Here is a 27,944-nt window from a genome sequence, read left to right as displayed (position 1 = left end):
GTAAAAGACACACTTTTTGGAAGTTATAGTCTGGCTTTAGCAATGAATCTGTCCACCTGAAGTAGAAGCTCCTTCTAAAAATCCTAAACCTAGAATGTCTTTGAACTTACCTTTCTCTGGAAAGGCAAAGCAGCCCATGGAATCTGAAAGTTTGTGTTGTGGGTTTGTCTGTCTGCCCTGGGCCATGGGAAATTCACCCTGTTATTCACTTTATTACAGATGTTCCTAAGGGTGGGAAGGTTTCTTTTTTAAAGGCAACTCCTGCCCTCATCCCCCAAATAAGACAAACCCTCTTCTCGTTGAATTATCTGTACTACAGCATCAGCCAGGGGCAGCAGAGGCTTTGCAGTGCCTTGGCTGTGCCTCAAGTCCTGTGTCCAGTTTGGGACCCCTCACCCCAGGAAAGACACTGAGGGGCTGGAGTGTGTCCAGGGAAGGGAACAGAGCTGGGGAAGGGGCTGGAGCAGCAGGAGAGGCTGAGGGAGCTGGGGGGGCTCAGCCTGGAGAAAAGGAGGCTCAGGGGGGACCTTCTGGCTCTGCAACCCCCTGACAGGAGGGGGGAGCCGGGGGGGGTCGGGCTCTGCTCCCAGGGAACAAGGGACAGGAGGAGAGGGAACGGCCTCGGGCTGTGCCAGGGGAGGGTCAGGTTGGATACTGGGGAAATTCCTTCCTGGAAAGGGCTGTCAAACTCCAGTGGTGGAGTCCCCATCCCTGAGGGAATTTAACACCCCTGTGGATGTGGCACTTGGGGACATGGGTCAGTGGTGCCTTGGCAGTGAACTCAGTGACCTTGGAGGGCTTTTCCAACCCAAAGGAGCCTATGGATCTACCCCATGACCCAAGGACTCAGTGTCCCAACCTCCCCTGAGAGAGGAGGTGGCTCCATGGGATGGAATTTCTTCCTGGAAAGGGTGTTCTGGCCTTGGCAGGGGCTGCCCAGGGAGGTTTGGAGTCCCCACCCCTGGGGGTGTCCAAGGCAGGCCTGGCCGTGGCACTCAGTGCTCTGGGCTGGGGGACAAGGTGGGGATGGGGCACAGGGTGGGCTCTGTGGTGTTGGAGGGCTTTTCTGGCCTCACTAATTCTGTGATTCTCTTCTCTGCAGTCTTGTGAAAGGTTAAACATCTTCCCACCCTCACTGGAATTAGGATGGGATGGGTTGGTACCTTGTCCCCACTGGCTGCCAGCGAGCCCTGGCTCAGCCAGGCCTGAAACACTGGGAAAGGTCAGAATTGTGTGAATCCCATTAAAAACTACATGTAGAAATGCAAGCTTAGTGCTCAGCACTTGGTCCCAAGGCCATATTGTGGACCTCAGCTGGTCAGAATTGGCCACGGTCCATCTGGTTTGTGCTCAGTGCCAGGGATCAGAGGGCAGGAGCTGAGCTGGGATGCCCGTGTGAAGTGCAGAGGGAAGAGCTGGGTGGATTGAGGGCAATTGGCTCAGTTTGACTCGGCCACCAGGGTGGCCCTGTGGTCCAGATGGCCAGGGCTGAGCGAGGAGGAAAGCAATGAAAACATTCCTGGCGATATCAGCTGCAGGTTTTGTCTTAGAAGAGAGTCTGGGAGTGGCTGAAAATGGAGATTGCACACTGTACCACTGGTCATGTTGGGGATACAAGGGTTTGGTGCAGCTTTATCAGTGACTTTTATTGGAATTTAGTTTAAGAAGAATTCAGGAAGCAGGAAAAGCTACTTAATGAGTGAGTAGAAATGTGGTGTCCTGGGGTTTTCACGTTGCTGGAGGCTGCCACGAATTTCACGCCAGGGAGAACAACACGATGCTGCAAAGTCAGATGACAAACAGAAACCTCCATCACCACTGAGATCATGGCAGTGTCTCAATCCCATTTTGTCTCTGTAATGTGTTTATGATCCAGCTTTGCCCAGTGAAATGCAGGGGTCAATCCCACTCTTTCCCTGCACTCCAGTGATTCTTTCTGATCTTCCTGGGTGAGCACGGGAACGTTTGTAAAGCAGAAATGAGTTTTGTCCTCATGGAGAGCTTTTGAACCCCGAGGTGGGAGTCACACAATACAGGATCCACCCCTCTTTTAGCAAATGGAATTTAAAAATAGAACCAACTCTTGGCCTGGTTGGTTCACCTGGAGTTTGAAGGAGCCATTTCTTAGGCTGAATGTGCTGCTGTTGAGAGATCACGGACGTGCTAATGGCTGTTCAACTGAGGTTTGGGCTTGTGACATAAATGCTGCACTGAAATTAGTGTCTGGCTGAGATTCAGGCACAGATAGGCTATTTGAAGATGTATTTTGTGGCACTCAGGTTTTAAGAAATGTGAGATAGGAGTTATTCTATTTTTCCAGTCAGTCCCCTGGGTGAGTTGTTTTGATGAAATTTGGCAGACATACAAAACTTGCAGAGATCCCATCTTTGAGTCTCTTCTCTTTTTTTTTTTTTTTTTTTAATCATGGGGCCTTGTCATAATGTCAGAGAAGAGCAGAACCTGTAGAGACAACCAGTATGAAAAAGGGACTTTTATTTTTAATCTACAAAGCTGCAAACAGTACAGAGTTGGGCTGGCTGGCAGAAAATGTGCAAAATGCTGTAAGTTTTGCTTTTCTTTGTTGAGAACTGTAGTTAAAAATGCCTTGTGTTTATTCAGCATGGAGAAGAGAAGCTCTGGGTTGACCTAGTTGAGACCTTGTAGTACCTGAAGGAGATGACAGGAAAGATGGAGAGAGACTATTTAGAAGGGCCCGGAGTGATGGTATAAGGGGGTGTGGCTTCAGACTGACAGAGGGCAGAGTTAGATGGGATATTAGGAAGAAATTCTTCCCTGTGAAGGTGGTGAGGGGCTGGGATGGGATTCCCAGAGAAGCTGTGGCTGCCCCAGGGTCCCTGGAAGTGTCCAAGGCCAGGTTGGAGCAACCTGGGCTAGGGGAAGGTGTCCCTGCCCATGGCAGGAGGTGGCACTGGGTGATCTTTAAGGTCCCTTCCAACCCAAACCATTGCATGATTCCACGTGGCTCTTGATAAGAAATGGAGAAAGGTCCCATTTCTGATGGCTCTGGTTCCCTTTCACACCTAATTTTTGAGAACCTATTCCTAAAATTAAATTGCTTCAGCACTCTGGCTGTAATATAATGATACAACAAGTCTGTAATCCCTTAATTCTCCCTTGGACACTGGGGACATGAATCTGAGGACTCTGGGCAATGTCCCCTGCACCCTTCTCAGGGCCCAGGACTGAGTTCACAGCCCCAGTGAAATTGGGCTGGAGAGCAAAAACAGCAGCACCAGCACAGCCCTGTGGCCTCTGAGCTGCAGAGCTGGGGTGAGTGCACCTGGATCTGCATGTCAAATCAATTAGCTGAAGCTTAATTAGCTGCAATTTAATTAATGTGTAATTTCTTATTACTTGACTGGAGCACACAAACAGATGCCCTTTCCCTGTCCACTCCTGATTTCCTCTCCCTCCGAAGGTGCTGGGGCTAAATATGAGATCTATGGAAAGGACAGGAAATTAGGAGTCATTTCCACATCTATTTTAATTTATGAAGAACATGAGACCCTTTGACTTCGAGGGCATCAAAGCAGAGCAGGTTCTGGTCCTCCTGTTCAGAGCTGCATCTCGTTAGTGCTAAAAAATGGGGTGACTTGGGGTGAATTGTTACTGATGAAAAATAGCAACTATTTAGTGGAATAATAGTAAATAAAAATAAAACTATGTAGTAACTAATAATATATGAATGAAAAATAGCCTTCAGCTCTGCCTTATAGCAGCAAACCACCCCTATGAGTTTTCCACCTGTTTCCTCCTCCTCGTCACAAAATTGTTTATTTCTTCTTTATACAGAGTAATAACATTTCCTAGCAGGAATATTATTTCCTTCTTCTTAATCATACAACCTTCCTATGACTAATTAAATAGTGCCCATAATTAAAGGTGTAACAGTTCATGTGTGTGTGGACTGTTCCTTTAGTCCATCTGACCAAGGCAAAATCACTTTTTCCTACCCAGATTTAGGAAGTCTTCAAACACAGTTAAGGAACTGATTTTCTTCATTGCTTTGCCCCATCATTCTTCCAGCCTTTTGGTGATAAATTATGCAACAGCCACTCAGAGCATCCGAGACTCTCCTCTGTTTAATTTGCTCTGAGGAAATCACCATGGCAGTAACTCCAGGAGCAGGGCTGCAACTTGATATATTTGTTAATAGAGTCACACTGACAATATCTCCTATGATGTAATTGATTGGAAAAGCAGCAATGTTCCCAGTGTGGTCTAGCAGGTAAACATGCAATAAATTAAAAAGTACAACGAGGGGAATAGTTGCCCAAAGGATAATAAACTGCAGTGATGTACAAAGCACTAAAACCCAAGGGCTTATGCAGCTGTAACCATTCAAAAGGCACTTACCAAATTACAGAAACTAAACAGGATTTGGCTGCATTAGCAGGAGGTGGGAGAGCTCTGGGGAAAACCCAGGTGCTGCAGATGCTTTGTTTCAGCAGGTGCTGCTCATTCTCTAAATAGGTATTTAATCAGGTCCCCAGGAGGGGTTGAGAGGGAAGTGAAGCTGAGGATTGTTTGTGCCTGGTGGTTTTGTCAGAGTAGCTGGAGAGCTTCTGCTGCCTGTCAGGTTGGAGGTAATTCAGTTTTCTTAAATGTCCTAAGAATTTGTTAAGTGTCCTGATAATTCTGCTGTGCCCATGCAGGTGTTGGTGTCTGGGGGTCTCCTCCTGGAGAGCAGCCTGTCAAGTGCTGTTGATGTTCTGAAAACTGTGTTTGGGCTGGAAGAAGGTCCTTGATAGTCATGCTGGAGAAGCCTGTGTGGTGTTAGAAAATGAGCCTGTTGTGTTGTCTTTGAGGTGTCCCTGGGGGGACTCTGTTGCTTATTGAGGAGTCACTGTAATAAAAGAGGCTGTTACTGGTGGCATGAAATGGGAGAGTGCCCCTTGATCAGCAACATCTCAAGATCCTTTTTTCTTCCCTTGCTGTGCATCAAGTCTACAGGAAATGCCTTTTAAAATAGCAGGAATGTTCTAGAACCACTCCTGCTTTATCTCAAGCCTGCTTTGTACCACTTTTTACAGTACTAAAGAGACTAAAAGACTTTTTACATGTCTATAATGACATTAGAATAGATGAGAGTAAAATCAGGTTCTTCAGATCGTAAGGTTTACACCCTGAGCTGCCAGGCAGGCAGAGAGGATTGCTCCTCATGCTCTTATCTGTGTTTTAGGATCATGGATAATGTCCTACTGGCCAGGAGCTCAGCTGGCAGTGGCACCTGCCACCCTGCTTTTTTGTCTGTATCTCCTTTTAAACTGTTGGGAGATGTGAAGCCTTGCTGAGAATGTTTTTATCAGTCAAAGGATGAGGAATGTAATCCTTCTCCCCACCCCCAGCAGCATTCCAGGAGCATCTCTGGATCTGTTTTGCAATATTTTGCCATGCAGAAGTGCTGTTGCTTTTCCATTTCTGAGCATAACCCAACCTTTGCCACCTTCCATTCAGGCAAACCCCTGTCACTTTGTAAAATCTGCTTATGACAAATGGCACTAATAAATTTTTCTGCCACCCAGCCTGATTTGTGATGGTTCTGGTCTCGGGGATAACACAGGGTCAGCACTGCTATTTCAGGAGCCTGTGTGATGCTGAGTTAAAGCCCTCCAATACCCTTCTCCCATGAGATGGAAACTGTTTTCAACCAACGTTTCTCACAGTCCCAGAGACCTCCTGCTCTGTTTTTTCTTGGTTTATACCTATTGCTGAGAAGAGAACGTTGCTCTCTCAAATACACGTGATTATAAACATCCTCTCCTTTCATCTCACCTGCTTTGGGTAAACTTCATCTTGTGTGGTATTCGGTGCTTTTTCAAATGTCTGAATTCCTGTGGAGATCAGTAGTTACAGAACAGGCTAAAATTCAGTCCTGCAGTGCCCCTCCATTGTGAAGGGGTTTGCAGAGGAGGACAGCAGCAGCAGTATCTCAGCCGAATCGATCGTGGTGCTGGGCAGGAATACAAATGCTGCAGGAGCCCTCTGGTGAACTGCAGCTCAGGGTGGAGGAAACAGAGCTCTCAGATTCCTGCTTGTGGAATAGAATGTTTTGTGTAATCACAGGGAAATCACTGTCTCTCTAAAATTCATCCCTTCTTTTTCCCCGTGCTCCGTGTTTTGTGTGACAGCCCTTCCTTATGCACTGCTACAGCCAAGTTTCAAAGACTGGCTGAGAGGTCCCCTCTGGGCCAGCTGGTTTGATGTGAACAGAACACTCGGGCCCTGAACTGGCTCTTGCTGCAGAGCAGAAAATGGTGCTGCAGGGAGATTGATGTGTCTCCACGTGCAATGGCAGCTGCACAAATTACAGCCTCGTGAGGACCAGGCATCGCCAGCTTCAGTTACACTTGGGGCTCCACTGCTCTGGTTCTGATCTATGGGTATGTAAATTTGTGTGCCAGGGAATTAAACCTGTGTCTGAGGTTGGGGGTGAGAGAAAGGTTGGAGTATAAACACATAAAAATGGCAATAAAGTCTCTAGATTTCCCTGCATTTGAACCATGCTGGATCTCAGTTTGGCGCTTGTAACGTGGCAAGATGTTTTATTGTGGTCCATTCCCACAAGGTGAATTAAAGTAAGGATTAAAAAGCCCTTATAAATCAGATTTTATAGTTGCCTGAACCACCTGCAAACTGTTGGTACTTGTTTTCAAAATCTGCCATCATTCTGCTGTCAGATTGATTTTGGTTTCATTAGCAGAGCTGGCATTGCCTGTGCTGGCAGAATCCACTGGCTGCATAAATTACTAGGGGTAGAATTGTAAGCAATGTCTTAATTTTGTCAACAGCATTCCAGAGTGCCAATGATCCCCTTTATATGCACTATTTTTAATTGTCTTGGCTGGATGGTTTTTTTTCAGCAGATTTTACTTCTGTCAGAAATAAGAGAATTACGTGAGCCTGTAGTAGTTACAACAGATAGGAAGGTGCTGTGTGTGAGATCCAAGTAGAACATTTACCAAGGGGCTTTGTAACCAGTTTGATTCAAAGGGTGGCTTTTGAAATACTGAGAAGAGTGTTTTGGTGGCCCTGTGTAGCACGAGGATAGGATAAATATATCTCCAATTTACAGGAATCTCTTCTGGGCAGAAAATACAAAATGGAAGGTGATAGTTTGAGCTTTGCTCATTGTGAGGGGTTTAAATTTTGGTTCCCAAAGCTGTGTGAGTGCTACAGGAGATGAGAACTCTGGATTGTGGAGGAAGAGTTCAGTTCCCTGTGGCTGTGCAGCCCCTGCTCCATCAGCAGCTGGTTTGCACAGATGAGTATTTTGCAACCTGGCATAAAGTCTGAGCCTCCAGCACATCATATGTGACCAAATTGAACATCTGGGGTGCTGGGCTTCACCTCTCCTGAAGGTTTCACCAGTGTTGGTTGCATTAAATCTATGAGAGAACATAATGGGTGCATGGTCTGTGTCACAGGCTTTGGAATTGTCTCCAAATGGTTCTGTATGAATGAGGTGTCTATAAATGTGTAATTAATGAACACGAGAGGAGCTAACAGCCAGCAGCCAAGCCTGGGCACTATAAATCAGGGGGAGCGTGTGCTCAGGGAGTCACTTTGAGCCACAATTGATTTTTACAGCTAAGGACTTGATGTCAAAGGTACCTTTTTTCTCCTTGGTGGTGAGTAAATACGGGCAGAGCAGTGAGAGCTGTGTTGGGACAGACAGGGGGCATTTGCAGTGTAAGTGTGGAGTTCATGCTGTGGTGTATCCCTTCAAGAGATGAGGTGGTTGATAGTTTTGTTCCCTTGCTCATTCAGAAGCATTCTTTGTTAGCAATGCTCTGTCTGTTCAGTGTAATAGGAATGGATTTGTTAAATGTGAAAGAGTCCCTGGGTTTCAGTTGAAAACCCGTGGCAGATTTGCTAATGCAGGTTTTACAAGAAGATATTTGTTTGTCTGAGGAAACCAAAGAGAGAGCCAGAGAGTTCCTAAAAGCTCTTCAGGGCTGTGTGCTGTGCTCCAGCCTCTCCCTCCTCTCTTCCTTCAAAGCTCTGGACTGGCAGGAGAAGCTTTTCCCATCACTCAGGGCTGGATTTGGCTGCCAATACACAGAGAGCCGATTTAGGTGTCTGCTCTAAGTCACCCTGAGGTTAAAGCCTGCTCTAAATCCTATTAAAGCCAGTGCTAAGACCCCATAAACTGAAATGGGTTTACAGATTTCTTCTTGTATCTTAGCACTTTTATGGTTTTATTGGTCAGTGGGTACCTTTTGGATAAGCTGTAGTTGAACCTGTGTGGGACAAGTATCCTTATTCTTTTAAATTGGAGTGGAACATGTAACATGCAGTCTGGGAAGGCAAATAATATGTTGGTATTCAGGGAAAAACTACCCCCAAGAACTGAGCCTGACCTTTAAAAATGATCTGTCTCTTTTGGTGAGCGGGTTGTTGTGTTTTATGTTGGGTACTTTGCAGCAGTCCTGCTCTGACATCCAGGTTTGGGAATTTACTTTATGAAAGGTGAAATTAGTGAAAACGATTACATTTTTGATACTTGTTATATGAACTGCCCTTAGATATCACACTACAGAAATCTGGCAAAAGCAAAGCTGAAATTTAATATACAGGACAGTGTTACCCTTGCCCACAGGATAAATTTTCTATCATGCAGCATCATAAGGTCAACAGGGGTTTTTTTTTTTCATTACACTCCTGTATTTCCATTCACTTCAGTAGAATTAGTCTTGCTTCCCCCAAAATTGGCTGTGATAAAGGTTTTATTTTTTTTCATTTAAGTAGGTTTATTGAGATAAAGGTAGAAACACAACATTTGTGCCTTGAGTAGACAAGACACCATCGTCTGCCCTCCAAGGGGGGTCTGATATTGAGTACTCTGTTTTGACAGTGGGCCAAGCTGTGAGCACCCTCTTGTTGGCATTGTTTTATTGAGTGAATAACTGTTTGAAACATATCCCTGTGTTTGTTTAATCTTGAAAGGAGGTGCCCACCAATGTGACAGAAGTTTTGGCACTTCAAGTCCTTTTCAGTCCTGACCATTGATATGTAACTGGAGGAGAAATGATTTGATAACTTCAGCCTTGATACAAGCTCAAGAAATAATGAGTAAATGACTCATTATTGGCTGACCTGTGACTTAGGATTGGGGTCGTGGTTCAGGGTTTTTCTGGAGTGTTACCACAGCAAGATCAATACTCCAGGGAAGTAAAGATTGGCTCTATATCTTTTGCACGAGGTAGTGAGCTCAGTAGGACATCTCACGTTGAATTCTCAGAGACCAGCCTTCTGTGAGCATGTTTTATTCATTAACCTGGAAACCTTGTGAAGAAACAAGTGACAGCAATTATTAAACATTTGCTGCATTTAATTTATTCCCCTGAAATTCTACTGTGGCTTAATAGCCAAGGAAAAAGTTTGCAAGGTGATGGAGCAAGACTCCATCTGTTCAGACAGATTAAAGGAAATGGAGGACAACTTTTAAAGGATGAATACTAAAGGTATTGTTATTGCTCTTGCTGAGCTTAATTACAGACAAGAGGGACCGATAAATATGTCTGCAGTTCATATTGATTGCTCTGTGAATGTATACATCTATTTAAAGGCAAAGTCAAAGATGTTTCAGCTGGATATGACCCATCAAACCAGGCATAAAGCTGGAAGGGAAACGTTGGCCAAGTGAAAAGGGTGGGTTTGTGTCCCATCCTGCTCTGAGGTGTTTCTAAAAGTCACTCAGGGCATCAGATGAGTGACCATGTGGGTTCTTCACCTCAAAGGCTGGGCTTGAAGGGGCCTCTGGAGATGGTTTAGTCCACTCCCCCTGCTCAAAGCAAGATCTAAAACTAGAACAGATTGCTCAGGACCGCATCCATCTGGGGTTTGAAGGTTTCCAGGGATGGGGACTCCACAACCTCTGAGGAAAACCTTATTCCTGGGCTTGAGGACTCTCACAGTGAAGATTTTTCCTGTGTTTAAGTGGAATTTGCTGTGTCTCAGCTTGTGCCAGTTGTTCCTTGTGCTGTCTGGGGGCAGCAGGGGAGGATCAGGCTCTGTCCCCTTCATTCCTCATCAGGAACTTGGGCACACTGATGGGATTCCTTGAGCCTTCTCTTAAGCCTAAAATGGTCCTGCCACCTTGTCCTGTCCTTGTCTGACATGCTTCAAAACCCAGAATCATCCATGTGACCTTCCTTGGTGCTTGTTTAGTATCTAATGAATAAAAGCTTGGATTTGGAATATTTCAGGTTGCATTCAGGCAAGTAATTTCATTTCCCAGCTGGGTTTCCTTGTCTGTTTAAATAAAGAAAAATTCAAAAAGCTTTGCTAATTTATTTATTTATTTATTTATTTTAAATTAGCACATTCCAGATCCAGGGGAGGGAAGAGAGAAATTTTCATGTGGGGAAAATGAGATCTGAATGGATAAGTTAATCCAGATCCCTAAGTAGTTCAGCCTTTGAGGATCCCAGTTAAATTAATTTCCAGGACAACTGACACTTATTGATTTAAAAAAAAAAAAAACCCAACAACCAAACAACCCTTCAAACTTCTGAAGAAACTGTCTTTAGTCATTTAGATAATTTGAAAATTTCTACCAAACTCAATGAACTCTCCGTTAACCTAAGTCATTGTTATAAAGAGTGAATTTAGCAAAAACAACAAATTTCCCCGGTGAGACCAATAATTAGAGCTTGTGCTGTGTTTTATAATCATTTTTGATGGGGCAATAAGTGTGCATATTTTAGTGGAATAATTTCACCCTTTTTATAAAAAAAAAAAAATAAAATTAGGGTGGAATGGTGGCTTTTATTTTCCTGAAAGGTTATCTGGATTTTTCTCCCCTGTAGGGACCAAATGCCCTGAAGACACACTGGGTTGCTTATCCAATTATGGCTGCTTTCCTAACTAATAGTTTTTAGATATTCACTTTTAATGCCTTTTATGCCTCTTGAAAATGCCAGCAATATTGCTCATAAATCATTGTCCTTTCCTTTAGCTGGGTTGGATTAATATAAATTCACTTTAATTACAATTCTAGCTGGAGCAACTGCATTTAATCCTACCTGGGTTTTGGGTGGGTATTTAGTGCAGCTCATTAAAGAGCAGTGGTTCAGGTTGGTGTCATTAGATGGGAAATGAGATACAGGGGAAGGGGATTTATGTGCTGGTGGGTATTGCAGCTTTCCTTAAGGAGCATTATTATTTAGGGTTTTCTTCATCTGTGTGCTTTTCTTTTGGTGTTTTCTGCTTAGCACCCCATCATTGTGTCAGCTTTGTGCACAGATTTGGAGGTCTTTGAAATACCTGTGTGTGAAACTCCCACTGCCTGGGGTGTCAGAGGTGGAGGTGTGACAGGGAATGGGTTATATTTTGGGTTATTTCACTTGGAGGTCAGTGTTTGTTGGTGGGAAGAGCCAAGACTGTTTGCAGGTGTAGGGTTGAGTCAGTGCTGCTGATTCTGTGATCTGGGGAGGGACACCAAGCCCCATCTCCTGCATGAAGGGCTCCTCAGCCACCTTGGGTACTCACTGGGGTATAAATGCCAGCATTTTATCTCCATGCTGTGCTAGAACCAACACAGGGAAAAAAATCAGCTGCGTTGAATATGATAAAACTGGTGATTTATATTGCTGGGGAGTGGAACACAAACTGAGCTTGAAGGTGAAAACAGAGGTGGAAACCCCAATGTAGCCCCCTGCCTCTTTAGGGAAACACCTCTTTCTTTTGCTAGATATCAATCCAGGGAAGAAGACCTCTGTGTGCTTCATTTTTCTTTGCTGATGTCTTGATTTGATTGAATTCATGGTGCTGCAAAGAAACATTGCCAAGCAGCCCAAGAAATAGTGTGGGGTTCTTCCAAACCAGCAAGTGCAGCACAGCTTTGCCTCAGCATAATTAGTGAGAGCATGGCTCCACTCACCTGTAAATCACCTTTTCTCTGCATGGGGCACTCCTGTTAAATGCTGACTACCTTCTTTCTATCAACTGGCACAGCAACAAGTGACAGTATTAACCCTGATGCCTGGGGAGAGCCTTGGGGAGCCTGATGCAGATGTGCATCAACACAGGGACTCTGCTTCCACACAGCAATTTCATTTCTCTAGCCATTCATTTCTGGGCTATTCATGAAGTCATAATTTAGGAGGCTGTGATTTTTTTTTTTTTCTTTAAAGGAGAAATATTGTGGTGTCTTACAGTTCTTTGCATGTCTCAGTTTCCCTTGGAAGTGTCACTTCTGGCATTTGACCAGCCACTAAACCACTTTCTTCTCAGTTCTATCACACTGGGAAAACATTTCTGAGAAAGACCAGTCCTACTGGTTTGGGAAGACAGGTAGTGTTATGGCTGAAGTGCTGTCTGAGCCTCTGGCTTCATTGTTTTAACTCTTTTTAAATTTTTCTGACACTTGGAATCACCAGAGGGAACTTCTGATCTGAAGGGCAAATAACTGACTCGTACTCATCTTGTACTTGAACAAGGAGAAAACCACCTCCCAGCCAGCCTTACAGATTTGTCTGGAACTGTTTGGTGATCTCTCTCCTCTCTGTTCTCCTTTTCTTTCCTTCTGTCTTCGAGGGTGACCCAAATGCTTCCCCCTTGGCCCTGTGTTGGCTGGTGGTTGTGCTGGAGTGATGGTCCCCGAGCACACCCCAGCCCCACCCACAGCTGCAGATCATTCTTTTGGAAGCATTCCTTATTTTCCATAAATATTGAAAATAGTAAATAGGATTGCTTATGGAATCCCAGGATGATTTGGGTTGGGAGGGACCTTAAAAGCCCACCTTGTTCCAACTCCTTGCCTTGGGCAGGGACACCTTCCACCAGAGCAGGTTGTTATTGTGGTGAAAGGCTGAGGACTCATTTTCAGGGGCACAAAGTGAGAAAGCTGAGAAGCTGGAAATGGGATCCAAGTGCTCTGGTTCCCCATCTTGTGCTCATAAACTCCCTGCCTTCTGTGGTCACTGTGGCAGGAATCCTGGTGGAGTCAAGGATTCACTTACTGAGCAGGATTGCACAGGAACATCAAGCAAGACTTGTGAGCTGGGCTGGTGTTCAGCTGGTCCCTCTCCAACAAAACCCACAGTCTCTTCACCCAGTACTGGGCAGAAACCTCCTGTCCCTTCCCCTTTGCTCCTGGGCAGTTGAGTGTTTGGGAGAAGGTGCTTTAGGAGAGGCTCCTAAAAGGCTCTGTGTTCTGAGCTCTCCTTTTGTGACATTGGAAGGAGTCACTAAGCCACTTAGTTTTTCCGTGCATCCCATAAAATGCAAAGTGTGTTTGATGAGGAGCCACTTACACAGTTCTTTACAGCAGGCAGACAGAGTTATGAGGTCGACCAGCAGCTTCCTTGATGAAAGAATAAAGAAGATTTTTTTTTTTCTTCCACCCTTTGAAATGGGCAGAATAAAAATTTTAATTACTTGTTTCTCTATAAATAATGCAGGGACGCCATAGGTTGTGCTTATACACATGCACACTGAAGGCAGATGCATCTCTAGTGCGAGAAAATTGCTTGAGCCTCTCCCAGGTAGTAAATTTTCCATGTATTTATGGCCAGTAGTAGAGTTGCCCATGCACAGGGAAATTGTATGTCAAGGTGATCAGCAAAGGGCAGCAGGAAGAGTCTTTTCTTTCCTTTTAAGGCATTGGGGTCTTTCCAGGTAGTTTTTACTGCAAAGAGGAAAACTCACATTATGGAAAAAACTAAAAATTATCCCCTCAACAGCCCAAAGAGCTGCTTGTGTGTCAGAGCTGTCTGTTATCCACAGTCCTGCAGCCATTCCTCCTCCTCCTCGTGTGCTGCTTAATCCCTCAACCCACAGCTCCCCCTTTCCTGATGGTTTGTTACACTTTTAGGAGTGTCCTGCACTCTGCATTTCTGTTTCTAAACCTGTCTGTGGGCTCTGACATGATGGGGAAGTCCTGACCTCTGTGGTCTGTGTGGGATGCTGGACTTTGCATTAAATACTGATGGATGTCCTTCCCCCTCCCAAAATACTCCTGCAGAATTACAGTTACCCAGAGAAGCTGTGGCTGCCCCATCCCTGGAATTGTTCAAGGCCAGGATGGAGCAACCTGGGCTAGTGGAAGGTGTCCCTGCCCATGGCAGGGGTGGAACTGGGTGGGCTTTGAGGTCTCTTCTAATCCAAACCATTCCAGGATTTACAGGATGAAGTGTGAAGGAATTTTTAGGTGAAACCAGCTGGTTCTTGAATATATGAGGATTGATAATGGAACTTTTGAGGGAAGAGGAGTTGGGAATGAGGAAAGTGATTGTCTACAGAAATCCATTACTAGGAGCTCCTATCAATATGGAATGTGTGTTGCTTTATTTCTTCAGGAAGAAATGAAATTGAGTCATATATCAATTAACCTTAAGCCAAATAAGTGGCTGAGGATTAATTTACTAGATAATACTGGAATCTGGGAGGATGGGGAGGATTTAGTGAGAACTATTTAAAATATAATTAATGCTGCTTTTAAATATATATATAGATAGATAACAGAATTAGTTGAAAAATCCTTTTATTAGCAAATGGAACATTTTCAAAGGAAAATAAGTGTTTAAGCTTCACTTCCCAGCTGCTGGGTGGGGATGTGGTTTTGTGCAAGACAGAGGAGGTTTCCAGAGGTGGAGGAGCATGTCCTGGTGTTAAAAAGACAGAATTGCAATGCTGAATTGCTGGGTGGTTTTGCAGCTACCTGTTAGGATGCTGATAATGCCAACTGGGGCTCTTTGCCTCCTGTGGGTCCTCTGCACTTGCCCTTAGAGCAGGGTTTGCCCTGTGCCCATTGCTGTGATGCCCTGACCAGCTTCCACTGGGGTCCTGAGCTGCTGCAGTTCCCACTGGATTTTTTTCCTCTTCCAGGAACGAGGTGCTGAAATTACCAGTTCTCTCTGTTTACCCTTTGGGGCAAAGTGCATCCTCCAAAGCTGTAAATATTTCCACTGCTAATTTACACCCTTGGTGTTCAGGGGGACTCTTTGGAGTGACTGATGGGCTGTGTGATTAGCTGCTCATAGCCTCCTAATTAGTTGAAATGTCATTTGCTTGTGTTGCCTTGCCTTGTTGCATGTTTTGCTGTGTGTTTTCCTGGGAAGGGAAAGCACTGGAAATGATTCGGCTGCAGTGGCACCACTGAGCTAAAAGAGCTTCTCCTTTAGCTTAGCAACCTGTTAAAAGCACAAAAAATAATGTCAGCAATCATGTGCTGGCCTTACTTCAGTTCTAACAGCACAAAACCTGAATCTGGGTGGAATTTCTGTGCCCTTGGAGAGTCTGAGAGGTCCTGACTCAGAATTACCCCCGTGGAGAGCTTTTCCCTTGTGTACACACTGATTGCTTTGGGTTTTTTTTTATCCCTCTGATGCATTTTTCGCTTGAAGATCTCAAGACCCTTCCAAGTCTTCTGCTGAATTGTTCACCTGCAACTCCAAAGAGTCCTGGGGTGGTGTTTGTTTTTCTCTCTCTGCTTCTGGTGAATGTGCTTCAGAAATCCGATGCTTTGTGCTGGGGATCTAAAATAGTGTCAGTATGTACCTTTCTGTGAGGTTTAGATTTGTTGCCTTATTTTCTGGCCCATTTAGCACCCAGGTTCTGCCCACTGATGTATTTCAAGTGCTCTGTTGAGGAGAGAGGATTTTTGTGGGTAAGGGTCAGATTTTTGAAAGGAATGAAGCCCTCAAGCTCCTTTCAAACCTTCCAGGAGGCAATGTGATGGGATCTGTTATCACTCAGAATAATAGAATCAGCTGGGTTGGAAAAGACCTCTGAGATCACCAAGTCCAACCTTTGATCCAACCCCACCTTGGCACTGATGCCACATCCAGGTTCTGCTCAAACCCCTCCAGGGACGGGGACTCCCCCCCCTCCCTGGGCAGCCCATTCCAAGGGCTGATCCCTCTCTCTGGGAAGAACTTCTTCCCCATGGCCAACCTAAACCTGCCCTGGGGCAGCTCCAGGCTGTGCCCTCTTGTCCCACTGCTGGTTCCTGGCAGCAGAGCCCGACCCCCCCCGGCTCCCCCCTCCTGGCAGGGAGTTGCAGAGAGTGAGAAGGTCTCCCCTGAGCCTCCTCCTGTCCAGGCTGAGCCCCCCCAGCTCCCTCAGCCTCTCCTCACAGCACTTGTGCTCCACACCCTTCCCCAGCCTCGCTGCCCTTCTCTGCCCCTGCTCCAGCCCCTCAACATCCTTCCCAACCTGAGGGCCCCGAGCTGGGCACAGCACTCCAGGGGTGGCCTCCCCAGTGCCCAGGGCAGGGGCACAATCCCTGCCCTGCTCCTGCTGCCACACTATTCCTGAGCCAGGCCAGGCTCCATTGGCCTCTTGCCCCCCTGGGCCCCCCTGGCTCATGTCCAGCTGCTGTCAGTCAGTCCCCCCAGGGCCCTTTCTGTCCCCCCACTCTGGCCCAGCCCGTGGGGCTGCCGGGGGTTGTTGTGGCCCAAGGGCAGGACCCGGCCCTTGGCCTTGGGGAACCTCAGCCCGTTGGATCCTTCCCATGGATCCAGCCTGGCCAGGTCCCTCTGCAGAGCCCTCCTGCCTTCCAGCAGATCCACACTCCCCTCCAGCTTTGTGCCATCAACACACTGGGTAATGGTCCACTCCCTTCTGTTTGGAGCACTTATATTTTATCAGAGCAGTTATGCCTCAGTTTCTGTTTTCTCAGTGTCATCTCTGGGCAGAAGGTGCTGCACAGAAATAAAGCTTGAGCCAGGCACTTCCAACAGGTGGAAAATCCTTCCCACCTCTGCCATCCTTTAGCAGCACAAGTGAGTGGTTCTGTTCACTTGGAGAAGCCAAATTATAAGATATGGTCTTTTATCATCACTGTTACATCAGAAGGAGTGGGATAGTATTTTTACCCAGTAGGATGCACAAGTGCCTCCTCCTCCTTCAAATTCCTGTATAAACTGATTTCACACAACTCAGTACCCTGCACTTTAGTGATTGGAAATGTCAGAGTGATTAGGGAAAGCTGCATTTTGCAGGTGCTGGAGTGTGGCTGCGGCTGCACAGCCTGGTAAGAAGTTTCAGATTATCTTAAGCTCCTAAAACACAGAGTTTTTAACCCACAAATGTGACATTTATTTCTCTTGTGGTGCAGATTATAGAGGAAAATGACCCTGCTTGGCTTCTCCTGCTTTCAGTTCTGCGCTCACAGCAGTTTGAGAGAACCCAGCCTATGACATTTATTGTGGCTATGAGAAATCTGCCTCATAGTAGCTGTAGTTCAGCAGTTGCTTGAATACAGGCAATGCACTGAGATGATGATATTGATGATTGCTTCATTTTACCATGAAAGGTGGTGTTTGCTGGACTCTGCAGCTCTCACAGCCCAAACAACTGTTACTCTGAGCTCTGCAAGATCTACTCCATCAGGAGCAGGATGAGCAGAGCCTGGCATTGTTAGAAAGTGTGTGCACAGGCCAACTTTGGAGTGACTGGGGGCCAAAGGAAATTCCTGGGCACCTGAGCCTTTCAGGTGCTTTGCAAAGTGTGTGTTGGACATCAGGCTCCTTTTACAGACAACAGAAAGTGCAACCCCAGTGCCAACAGATGATTCACATTTGGACACGAGTGCTTTTAAAACAAAAGAAAACAAAGCCTTTATTGAACCTCAGATGAATGTCAAGTAAAATGAGCAGCTTTACAGAGAATTAACATATTAAAAGTGTTTCTTGCTCCCAGCTGGTGGTTTTATGACGCTGTCTCTGCACCAGTTAAAAATAATTCTGAAATAGCAAGTTCTTGGCCCTGCTGATGCTCTAATTTTGGTCTTATTTTTTTTTCTTCTTTTCAAATAAGGTTCATGAAGAAGAAAAAGGCTTCCTCTCATTACAGTTTCTGGTGACTTGCCCTTTGTCACAGGACTTGCTTTAGGCTGAAGTCTTTGTGGTAGCACAGCTGATGGGGAGCACAGGCATGAAGGAGTTATCGATATTAAAAATGTCAATATTAAAAAATGACAGCAGCACCTTTGTTAAAGAAAACCTTTCATTATTTGCTAAAACTAGCCAGAGCCTGCTCTCTTCCCTCCCTGTGGCTGCTCTGTTGCCAGGCTGCCTTTATTGAGGATTTTTTTTGCCTTTTCTTGCACGTTGGCTTCTGTGATGAGCTGAATGAGAATGGATGTCATGAGGAAAAACAGACACCTAAAGTCAGGTCCAGAAAGGTAAAGGGGCTCTGGAGTGTGAAATGTTGAATTAAAGGTTCAATTAAAGTCACTTACTGCTGTAAAATATCTCCCCTTCACTCCAGCTCTGCCTTTGTCTTGCCCCAGCAATGACTGAAACCTGCCTGAGGGGCAGAGTCAGGGAAGGAAGAGGAGCTTGGAATGGATCATTACTGCTTAAATAAGCATAAAACATCCTCTATTTCCCCCCAGTTCTGCTGAGGGGAAAACAAAAACTGCCTGTTTCTCCCTATTTACAGGAGTGGGCTCATGGTAATGGCTGATTATGAAGTCACTCATAAGAAAGTAATAGCCTGAGTAGTGCTGTGGGATTAAAGCACATCTTTAAATGATCCTATATGGGATCATTTGCACTGATCTGCAGCCCCGAGATGGGTTTGCATCCCATGATTGACCAAACATTGCTGGTTTATTGCCCATGATATGTATGTACATGTATTTCTACTTCTGGAAAAGCAGCTTTTGTGGTAGTGATGTCGAGTCCACAGGGCAGGCAGGGGCTGCAGCTTCCCAGTGGCCTTCCCTGGGTGATGGAAGTGATGTCCAAACCAGTTCCAGACCAGTTGCAGGTTCCGTTTGTGACAAGTGACTGTGTTTGCCGGGGGGGGGAGGGACCTGGGAAGTGCCAAAGTTTAAGAGTGGAGTGGGTGAGTAACTGGAAAAGAACCAATTGCCATTTTTCTCTTTAATGAACACCCAGGCCTGAATTCAGTGGCAAATATTGCCCCAAGAAATCATGGTGACAGTTTATTTGCACCCCGGGAATGCAGAGAACTCAGTTGTATAGCTCAGGGCTCTCTTGAATAAATGCAGCACAAGATGAATTAAAAAATAACAAAATAGTTCCTCAGTCGGTTTCTGAGCTGGTAATTGTGGAAATGTCAGAGGACAGGATTAATTTTGTAGAAGAACCAGCTCAAAACATGCATGGAGTCAGTTCTGCCTTGGATCTCACTGTGGTGATGTTGGATGTGCTGAAACCTTTGGGTAAGGAAGATTTGGGCCAGATTTTGAAATATTTCACAAAGGTGTTTCAGTGTTCCTATCAACAGGCAGACACAAACACCCCTCCTTTCCCCCTGAACACCCTCCTGGGCTGGTTTCTCAGGAGGTGTGGCTGTGCCTCAGTTCTGTGTGGGAATTGGTGTTGCACAGGTTTAGTTGAAGCTGGAGAGCTGTGACTCTTGTGCTCCCTGAACCCTCCCCATCCCTTCCCAGGCTCTCCCTAAGAAAACTCCAGCCTCCAGGAGCATGAGAATCAGTCTCCTCATTATTAAATCATGGCTTCCAGGCAAGTTATACCTCCACTTGACCCATAGGTTTAGGTTTTATATTCTAAAAATCTTCATTACAACATAGATCTGAAGCAGCTTCCCCTGATGGCCTTCAGAATACTTGGGAAAAGCCATTAATTTGGAGCAAGGATGGCAATTATGTTCATATGAGAGCTAAAGAGACTGTTGTACTGCTTTGGTTCATTGGATAACTGAGCTAATTCATTATTTGTGTAGGAATCTTATTTTTCATTACTGGATGGTCATCCAGTCAGGACTGTAAATCTAATTAATTTGCAAACATGAAATCTGCAAGGCAGTGCTTCTCTTTTGGTTTAAAAATAAGAAATAATTAGGCTGCAAAAACCTTTTACTGCTTTGTAACCAACTTCTTGGCAGCTCTGCACTTCGAGCTATAGGCAGTGTTTGAAGTCCAAGAAGAGAATATGATGATTAAAAATGAATTCCTTACTTCTTGGATGGTACCAACACGTCTGTGAGAGGAGAGCATCTGTCTCCCTGCCTTATTAGATGAGGAGAAGGCAAATCTAAACACAAGGAAAAGCCAATCCAGCCCCCCTACGAGGCTTCCACTTTGCCAAAAGCTGCTGTTCTGGCTGTTCCAGGGGCTGCTGCAACTGTGGGAACATCTGCTGCCACCTCCCTCCTGCAAGGGCTCCTGTGAACCAGCAGCCTGTGAATGCAAAGATTGACCAGGGCCCCCTCCCTGCCCTGGGCTTTGACCAGGTGAGCTCCCTCAGAAGGAAGGGATGGGGCAGAGGTGCTGAACGTGAGCTGTGCACTTGGCTGGGGGGGGATAATAAATGGCAGAGATGGTGGATGCAGTGGGAAAAGGAATGTTCTGTTAGCCTTACATATTATCTGTGTGCAGGGGTGTGATCAGCTCATAGAATCACAGACCTATCAGGATCAGAGAGTTGCACAGACACCCCAACAATCCCACCCTGTGCCTGGGAGTGTTGTCTTGCTTTGTAGTTGGCAGCAGGTTTACACAGTCTTAAAAAAAACCCCAAAAACCCAGAAAATTCTTTGACTTTCCATCGTTTTAGGTGGGTTTCTCATTCTGAAATATGCTGGAAGTCACGACGTACTGAAAGGGCTCATGTCCAGAGGAGTGTCTGGAATCCCAGTGTTGCCAAGACACAGAGGCAGGAAGGAGGATGAGATTGACTTCCAGGAGGAAAAAACATATGGGAAGGGCACCTCTGAGGCAGAAAGCCTGGACAGAGAGGAGCAAATCTGCGTTTGGCTCCTCAGGTCAGCACGAGCTGCCTGGAAATGTGATTTGTTTGAATGAATTCCTGTGCCCCTGGTGTCACAGGGGCTGTGTCCTGGGGTACCCTAATCCCCCTCTGCTATAGGCACCCTAATGTGTGCTGGGAGCACCCAAAGAAGTCCATATTCTGAGTGCCAAACCCACTCTGAGCTCTCCAGTGCAGGTTAATCCCTGGGGTGATGGGAGCATGGACAGTGGCACTGATGTGGCTGTGGCTTCTCCCAGGCTGATATCAATAAAAACAGTGTTTAAACCACCTTGAGTAAAAATTTACTTCCTGTAATACATTTCAATGCACCTAAAGGCCCTGTTGACATTTTTCTATAAACCCCCAATGAAATTTGCAGTGAACCATCAAGAACAGCAGTTCAGCTTTTTTTTCCCAGTTGGATGCTAAAAATCCATAATAGGGGCTTTTTTTGGGATCCCTGAGACTTGAAAACTCATGTTGTAATAGAGTTTTCAAAGAGAACAACTGTAGTAGAATTATAGTTTCTGCTGCTCAGCTTTGATTAAAGCCTCTTCACATTTATTTTTAAGTGAATCATGAGGCATTTGCGTGTCCCTAAATATAAATGGGATGACTCAAAGAGGATGCTGAGGTCCAGATTTGGAGCAGTGAATCAGGGAGATGTTTTAAGCTCTATTAAACCCCACTTCATTTTTGTTGTTTACATTTGTTGGCAACTTCGAAAACATGAAGATAACATGTTGTTTTGATCTGTATTTTTAGGCTGACATATGTTGCTGAGTCTTTATGAGGAGAGAACCTCACAGACATGAGTGTTTTAATAATTCATATAGATGTGGCTTCCCCCCCAAATTTGAAATTTGCTTTACTTCTAAAGGAGGGTGACTGATGTTCAACTGAACACTGCATTTTGCTTGACCATCCCTGCACAGCTTTGAGTCTTTTCAAGGTGTTTGAGCATCTAAAGACACACACATAAATTCATAGAATCATGGAATGGTTTGGGAGGGACCTTAAAGCCCATCCAGTGCCACCCCCTGCCACGGGCAGGGACACCTTCCCCTAGCCCAGGTTGCTCTAAGCCTTGTCTACCCTGGCTGAAGTTTGATTTTGGTGGTGTTGTTTTGGGGTTTTTTTGTGCTTAAGGCATTGACTCCCATTTTTGCACACTGAGGTGGTTTTGAAAATCCCAAAGGAGCAGGAAGAAAGATTTTTAAAACCCAACCCAAACCCACATCAATCCAGTTTCTGGGGTAAATAGATGTGATAACGTCTTATAGATAATTTCGAGGTGTGTTCATTCTAAATGTGAATTTTAAGCCATTTTTTTTCCCCAGGGTTTCAATTCTTTTTGCTAAAGCTACAGTCTTGTAGCTTTTAGTCCATCTCCAGTTGCATTCCAAAAGGTCCCCTCACATGCCAGAAATATTTCAAGCCCAGGTGAAATGAGGGAGCACCAGTGCAAACATCCAGCCTCACTACAAATCTCCTTCTCCTTTGGGGCTGACACAGAGCTGTTTAAGCTTTAAAATATCACCAGTTCTGTCTGTGATTCTGTGGGCACAGAAATATTGGTGCAGTTGACCACAAAGTGCTAAACAGGGCAAACCAGTTCCAGAGTCAGGGTTGTGGCTGAGGGGTTGACTTCACAAGCTGCACATGGTGGATCCTTTTAAAAATGAACCCATTTGTAAATACTGGTGCATGTAACTTTGAAGGAATGAAATTACATGTTTACTCTTTTATTAGAAGCCTTTCTACTCACAGTGCTACTTAATTAAGGTGATTTTTTTTTTCTTCCTATGTTTTTCCATTACAAGCTAAAAATCCCTTTACAAAGAGGCTGTAGAATTAGCACAAAGCTTATCCCATGCAGAGGGAAGGACTCAGGATACTGAAGTAATGAGGATTATTGTTCTATAGACCTGAATTTCCCACTTATTGCCAATTTACATCATGTGATTCTCATTTTCCTACAGCCCATGAGGTGCCTTTGTGTTCAAAAAGCAGATTTCTCGAATTTTTGAAGTGCTGTGTTCCTGCTTTTGGGACTAAGGCAATTCCTATCAAATTTCAGATGGGAACAGGGTGAATTCAAGTGCTTTCCATCACATATGAAAACTTGTATTGACTCTGAAGCTGGAAATCCTAATCAACTAGAGTGCATTATCAAGGCTGATAAATCTTGGCAGACCTTTTAATCAATACAGTTTGGACTGTGTGCCAGAGCCCAGGGCCAGCTGCAGTATATACGATTTTCGGGAAAGGCACAGAATTCCTGCACCTTTATTTAGGAGAAGTATCTCAGATGTTGTATTATTGCCTTGTGGGAGGGGTTTAAACTGACTCTGAGCTGAAATGATTGCGGTTTCCTTCCCAAATCTGACCTTTTGGAGCTGTCAGAGTCCTACAGAAACGAGAGGCAGGGCTTTGGAGGGGTTGTGCTGATTTTTAGAGGTGTAGTTTTACTTGTGCCCCATTTTTGTCCCTTTCCACGTGCTGCTTTTCTCCACTTGCATGACCTTCCCAGGCCATCCCTCCCACCAGGAGTGAGAGGCTGGGGCTGTCCCTTTGCAGCTCAGCTCGGGGAGCTTTGGGTGAGCTGAAAAGCAGAGTTTTCTCTATTTGCAGCCCTGATGTTTTTGGCAATCCTTTTGTTCCTGCTGCTGCTGCCATGTACCAACAGATCAACCACCTCCAGGTGCCTTGGAACCGGCTCTATTTATGGGGTTTGGGCTGTGAAGGAGACACAAATTGGCACCCACTGCCTGTGGGTGACAACAGCCTTGCCATGGAAGTTGTGTGGCAGGAACAGACCCACTGGGGCTGTTCAGTACCTCCCTCCAGCACACCCAGCCCCAGGAGTTCCTATATGGCATTAATTTCCTCGCTGTCTCCTGTTACAACCCAGCCCTGAGGGTGAGGGTAACTGAGGTTGTTGTTAATATATCCCTTGGGATGGGTTAGAGTGAAACAACACTGAATGACCTGTGTGTGTATATATGTATATGTGTATATTTTAGAACAATTTGGAAAGCAGGTGTGTAGGCATTTTGGTTATCATCTGTAGTACAACACAAAAGGATGAAGATATTGCTTGAGAAAATATATATGGGAAAGAAAGATAAAGAAAGGATAAGAATAGATAGAGAGGAAAGCTAGTGATGAAGAAATAGTTGTTCAGGTGGTCCTTTTGCTCTTCCCTGGCTCAGGTATCACGAGTTATCAGGAATAGTGTGGCAGCAGGAGCAGGGCAGGGATTGTGCCCCTGCCCTGGGCACTGGGGAGGCCACCCCTGGAGTGCTGTGCCCAGCCCTGGGCCCTCAGGTTGGGAAGGATGTTGAGGGGCTGGAGCAGGGGCAGAGAAGGGCAACGAGGCTGGGGAAGGGTGTGGAGCACAAGTGCTGTGAGGAGCAGCTGAGGGAGCTGGGGGGGCTCAGCCTGGACAGGAGGAGGCTCAGGGGAGACCTTCTCACTCTCTGCAACTCCCTGCCAGGAGGGGGGAGCCGGGGGGGGTCGGGCTCTGCTGCCAGGAACCAGCAGTAGGACAAGAGGGCACAGCCTGGAGCTGCCCCAGGGCAGGTTTAGGTTGGCCATGGGGAAGAAGTTCTTCCCAGAGAGAGGGATCAGCCCTTGGAATGGGCTGCCCAGGGAGGGGGGGGAGTCCTCGTCCCTGGAGGGGTTTGAGCAGAGCCTGGATGTGGCATCAGTGCCATGGTGGGGGGGACAAGGTGGGGTTGGGTCACAGGTTGGACTCGATGATCTCAGAGGTCTTTTCCAACCTGGCTGATTCTGGGATCTCACCCCCTGTGGATCCAGCAATGAGACTTGATGGTTTGCAATTTGGGTGTCCATTGGTTTACAACTTTCTGAGGGGCAGAGGAGGGGCAGGGACTGAGCTCTGCTCTGGGGGGACCAGGGACAGCAGCCAGGGAAGGGCTGGAGCTGTGCCCGGGCAGGGCCAGGTTGGATCTCAGGGAAAGGTTCTTCCCCCAGAGGCTGGTTGGGCACTGCTCAGGCTCCCCAGGGCAGTGGGCACAGCCCCAAGGCTGCCAGAGCTCCAGGAGGGTTTGGATGATCCTCTGGGGCACAGGGGGTGACTCTTGGGGCTGGGCCTGTGCAGGGCTGAGGGTTGGACTGATGGTCCTTGTGGGTCCCTCCCAGCTCAGGATGTTCTGTGATTCTGTGGGGTCATGGTCGTGATCTTGGTCCACTGGGGGTGCTGGAACCCCATGAAACACCTGGGGTTGCCCCATCCCAGGTGCAGAATCCAGCACTTTCCACTGTTGAACTTCACATGGTTGGTGATTCCCAGCCCTCTGAGCTGTCCAGGTCTCTGCAGGACCTCCCTGCCTTTGAGGGAGTCGACAGCTCCTCCCAGTTTTGTGTCAGTACCTTTCCAGTCCTGCACCCAAGTAATTAATGGAGATGTTGAAGAGCCCTGTGGGACCCCATTCATGACTGGTGCCAGTCTGATGTCACCCCAGCCACTGTCACCCCCTGTGCCTGACTCCTACACCTCTAGGTCAGAACATTCAGAGCCGTACCCTGCACTCAGGATGCAGTGGGGAAAAATTCTTTTCACTTCTCTGGGGTGTGCATTTGTGAAATTTTCAACCTGAGCAGCTCTGCCCCTGCCAGGGCTGCTCTAAAGCAGAGAGATAACCTTGGCAGCCTCTGTGCCCATCACTCCCTGTTTCCCTTGGCACGGTGAGGACAAGTGCTGCCTGTGCCTCTCAGGCAGCCAGCAGTGCTAAATTCTCCCTCTGACTGCTGCTTTATTGCCATGAGGGCTCAGGACTGAGCACACACTGCAGAGGATGATATTTCAAACTCCTCTTATGCCTTCAGTTTGGGAAATTACATTTTGCCATGTAGTTTTTAATCTGTCGGTCTGGGCCTTACAAAAATGACAAGTGAGCATGATTTAATTTTATGATAGCACTGCATTAGATGACCACTTTATGTTGCTGTAAAAGAGGGATTTGAAGTGGTGGCGTGCTCTGCTCTTCCACATTTGATATTCTTGTTTCTCGTAGTCTGACAATAAAATGCTGGGAATGTTAGGAACAGCTTTGCTGCTGAGGCCTGGTTAACCCTGGGGAGCATTATTTGGCCAAATAGGTGTCACAGGGGCACTGAGGGGTTTGCATCATTTTATCAGGGCTTGTCAAAATGTTATTCTCTCTGGTGACCAGGGACAGACCCGAGGGCACGGCTGGAGCTGGGTCAGGGGAGGGTTAGGCTGGACAGCAGGGAAAGGTTAGGCTGGATAGCAGGAAAAGGTTAGGCTGGATAGCAGGAAAAGGGTCTTCCCCCAGACACAGGAAAGGAATGAAGTCTTGGTGTAACTCCTCAGGTTACACATCTCACATGTGCCATGAGCAGCCAAGTCCCGACTGTCTGCTGGTTTCTGTTATTCCTTAATTTGTGCCTCTACAAATTCAGTGTAAGCAGCAGTGGTAGTGCCTTCCATCAGTGTTACAGCTGGGCCAGAGGGGAGGAATTGCATTGAGCACATACATATGAGGGAAAACCAACAAACCCTGGGGATGGTTTGACCCTAGAGTAGAAAAAAAACATGTATTCGTCCATAAATCAAGAGTTGGTGTCACTGAATTTTTGTCTTGATAGAACTGAGACAGGGAAGAACTGGTAGTGCTGCAGATGATTCTGCAAAATCTTGTCCAGGAAATTGTTCACAATTCCAGGGACTTTTGTATTCAAAGAAGATCCACGGGAACAGATGCAGAGCAGAGGTTTTAGGGTGGTGGAAGAAATTATTAACAGGAGATTAGAATATTCCTGCTTCATCAGCTTATCAGAGAAAACTGGGCTATGCAGCATGTGGGTGTGCAGCAGGAATATGCAAAAATTAAAGCTGAGGTTGACTTGAGTGGATGTGGCCAAATCTGGATGGGAGAACTTTCCTTCCCATTAGAACAAGCTCAGTATTAATTTCCAACAGGTTCCTAACAGGAAGGGTGCATGCAAGAATTTGCTTTTTTGGTCTATTGTGATCTATTAAGCTTAATTAAAAATAAAAACCAGACCCCAAACACTCAAACACCAAAAGCAGTAATGTGAGGATTGTAATCTTACCATGAAGTTCTGTTTTAATTGATGAGCAAATCACTTTGGGATCTTCCAGCTTTTGGACACTGGAATGGTTTATTCTCTCTGAGAATCTCGTCCTGAATTTTTAGGTAAATTTAGAGGTAAATTAATCCCCTTTTATCTGCTGGATCATCATGGGAAGAGAGATGTGTTCGTGCACAAGGGGCTGTGTAGAGTTTAAATGCTGTTCCCAGTGTCCCAGCCAGTCAAAACCCCTGGGATTGCAGAAGGACATGAGAATATTGAGTTCTGGTTTGGGCACAGGGTGAGGGAATTTAAAGCAATGACAAATAGCCATCAGTGCTGTGTCATCATCTTCCTGTCTGTGCTATTGAGCCATGGAAAGGAAATAAAATCCAAGTGAGCATCCACTTAACAGTTCCTAAAGGGTTCCTGGAGAACGTGCCAAATTCAATACATCTTCAGGTGCCTTAAAGTTCTTGCAGAGAAAACACACTCTGCTGCCAAAATTTATTAGAATGGGCTGTTATTGGAGCTCTGAGGACAATTGCTCAGAAGGCACGTGCTTCATCCTTCTGGGTCTTAATTATGGGAGTGAGGAAAGTCAACAAGGCTGATCTGATTTGTGGGAGTAATTGAGGTCAGTGGGAAAGGAGGGGGAGAGGAAGGGAAGGAGCTTTGCCATTCAGCTCAAATGAGATGAGAACTTTCACTTTGATGAGCAGAGAGCAACCTAGAAATAAGTGGGGTCAGTTTTCCCCTAAAAAAAATTTATAGGGCTTTGAAGATTTAAAAACCCCAAGAGGGTGGGGGAAAACTCCCACAGATTTTATGGTATTTTGTGACACTTCACAGGACATGAGGCAGAGAGGCAAAGGTCATCAGTGTTCCTCTTTAATTATTTCACATGCACCATAATCAAAGGAAGCCTGATAAATTAATGCAAACTATTATAGAGAACACAAAAAAAGTCTCAAAGCTCCTGGGAGTGTTGGGAGTCCTGGGGAGAGACTTTGCTGCAGAGGGTCCTACCCACTCCTCTAATCCTACTTCCCAACCTCATCCACACTGCAAATGGCACAGAGCTGTTCCCTGATTTGGAACTGAACTGGAAAACACGTGGTCAGAGCTGATACACCTGAATCC

The sequence above is a fragment of the Manacus candei genome, unplaced genomic scaffold, assembly GCF_025592945.1.
Source record: "Manacus candei isolate 608988 ecotype Guabito, Panama unplaced genomic scaffold, ASM2559294v1 h1tg000084l, whole genome shotgun sequence".
NCBI lineage: Eukaryota > Metazoa > Chordata > Aves > Passeriformes > Pipridae > Manacus > Manacus candei.
The sequence above is the reverse complement of the archived record's forward strand: the minus strand, read 5'-3'. Positions refer to the sequence as shown.